This window comes from Akebia trifoliata, chromosome 8, assembly GCF_017979445.1.
Source record: "Akebia trifoliata isolate Shusen 1 chromosome 8, ASM1797944v1, whole genome shotgun sequence".
NCBI classification, from domain to species: Eukaryota; Viridiplantae; Streptophyta; class Magnoliopsida; order Ranunculales; family Lardizabalaceae; genus Akebia; species Akebia trifoliata.
The window spans coordinates 42143340-42145775 of record NC_141382.1 but is presented as its reverse complement, the minus strand read 5'-3'; the positions used below and the strand labels follow the sequence as shown (position 1 = coordinate 42145775).

General features: G+C 34.4%; 1 pseudogene across 1 annotated transcript; it reads left to right on the top strand.

Annotated features, from left to right (window-relative positions):
* The first annotated feature begins 541 nt into the window (after positions 1 to 541).
* LOC147396912 (endoglucanase 5 pseudogene) lies at positions 542 to 1569 on the top strand (annotated as a pseudogene). The gene is made up of 3 exons (XR_015180771.1): positions 542 to 685; positions 767 to 931; positions 1131 to 1569. The product of XR_015180771.1 is annotated as an endoglucanase 5 pseudogene (transcript).
* The last annotated feature ends 867 nt before the right edge of the window (positions 1570 to 2436 follow it).

Here is a 2436-nt window from a genome sequence, read left to right as displayed (position 1 = left end):
TACTTCTTCTGATTCTTATTAATTATTTTTCATACATATTGCCTAAGTGGAAAATGGCATCCTTTCTTCTCATTGGATTGAAAAAAGAATTCTTCTCAGGTCCACCATAATGAGAAAGAGGCATACATGCTTCTTAGGTCTTGACTCCCTTGAAAAAAGTTTAAAGATCTAATGAAAGTGTTAACACCAGTGTGTTCATGTATTCATAAAAAAAAGGAAAAGTGTGTTCATGTCTCAAAACAGTTTAGTCACATTGACTATGACATTATTTAAATCTATGTTGTTACCTCTCTTTTTCTTTTTTCTTTTTTCTTTTTTCTTTTTTCTTTTTTCTTTTTTCTTTTTTTTTCCCCCCATTTTTCTCTTGTATTTTTTCATGTAGTTAACCTTAGTAATGTTCAATACATATCATGTACTTATCTTGAATCTATCGCTTTGGAGAGATGATGGATGAACTTATTTACAAAGAATAACCTACGAGTGGAAACCTTCTCCATGTCAGGATTGCTCTTCATTTTACTGATATATGCTTGGTTACATAATGCAAATCATTTGCATTGCAAAAATTTGCTTAATTCTTAAGAAATTATTGCAGCTTTTCTCATTTGCGGATAGATTTAGAGGTCGGTATGACAAGTCAATTACAAGTGCTAGGCAGTTCTATGCTTCAGAATCTGGTTATTCGGTAAGAAATTAATCCTCACCATCAACAGTTTTTTTTCTCATTATTTGGTTAATACTATATATATGTGATGGTGAACTTCAGGATGAACTGCTATGGTCTGCTGGTTGGCTATATCGAGCAACGGGTGAAGAATACTATCTAAAGTATGTGGTAGATAATGCGGTATCCTTGGGTGGAACTGAATGGGCAGTTGCTGAATTCTCTTGGGACAACAAATATGCTGGTTTACAAATTCTTCTTTCAAAGGTATAATCAATCCCCTTTTTTTACAGAGAGCATGTTTCTACAAGATTGCCTAAATTTCACTTTCCTCCTAGAAAGTAGAAATACTAAAATGAGTGCAGAGCTGAACTTGCTTATTCTACCAATAGAATACAAGACACATCCATAACAGAACAGAACAAATCTTCATCCTCATCATTGACATTTTTCCTTGTAAGTTCAGGTATTGATGGAAGGGAATGGAGGAGCTTACACTTCAACTCTAAAGCAATATCAGGCCAAAGCCGATTTCTTCGCATGTGCTTGTTTGCAGAAGAACAATGGCTACAATGTGGACTTCACCCCAGGTACCAACTAAATTAGCCATTTTCAATATATTATTCACTAATTTTTCATAATTTCATTCAAAAAATTAAGGTTTCAATTTTATTTTATTTTTTGTCATTTTCTTCCCCTGACAGCCCAGCCCTTGTTTCCCTTCTACTCTAAGCTATGAAATCGAAAGCATATGCTCAGCACAATTGCAATAAAATTGGGGGGGAAAAAATTCAAATTAAGGTTAAGGCTGTGGGCTTGTTGCTACTAAGTGGTGTTGTCATATTATATTGTCAAATCTCATATTAAATTATAATAATAAATCACCTAATCCTTATTAATATCAATTCCCACGACATGTTTAAAATTTATATTATTCAAAATATAGAAAACAATATAATCATCCCAAATTAGGAACCATCATCTGGTCAAAATAATAAAAATTCAATGTCATCTTCGATGGCATCCTTATTATCTGACGTTTCATCGATAAAATGGTCACCAACATCTTTGTCAAGGTCATCATCCCTTACTAGTGCATTAAGGTAATATTTTAATTATTCTCAGTTTAGTTGAGAAGTTCACATTAACCTATTGTACAAGTGGAATGTGTGTTTTTGGACTGGTAAAAACATGGGCAAAACTTCTGAATACCTTTTGTACAAGTGGAAAGTTGGAGCTGGAACTCCTGTACAAAGTTCAGATCCAATGCTACGAGGATGCTAAACTAATGAAGTTATTCCCTGAAATTGTGAGATCTCTCTACGACCAGGATGTGCTTGCAGAAGGTACCATTCTCCTCTGGTTCCGTAAAGGAACAAACCCGAAGGGAAGATATGCAAGTTGGCTATTAAAATAGTACAAAATCTGTGTTTATCCTTTAATTCTTTCTGATGGAGATTTCTTGATAACTGATTCTCAACTGATCCTGTTCTCGCTGTATGAGAAACTTGAGTATATTGTTACATAATTGGATAAGAGTAGGACTAGCTTGATTCGTAAATCCTGACGAATCTCAAGGTTTTGTTTTGAGGTGGATGAGCCTTAGTAAGGCATTTTTTCCTGACTAAGTTAGTCAGGAAAGTGTTTTGTGTGATTGAATAATGGTCACAATGTACTCTTAAAGTTGCCTATGAACCAATGACACTGCATTACATAGTGTAGTGTTCGTGTTTCACTCTGCTCACACCTTTTAAGAATTTGTGCCTCGACCA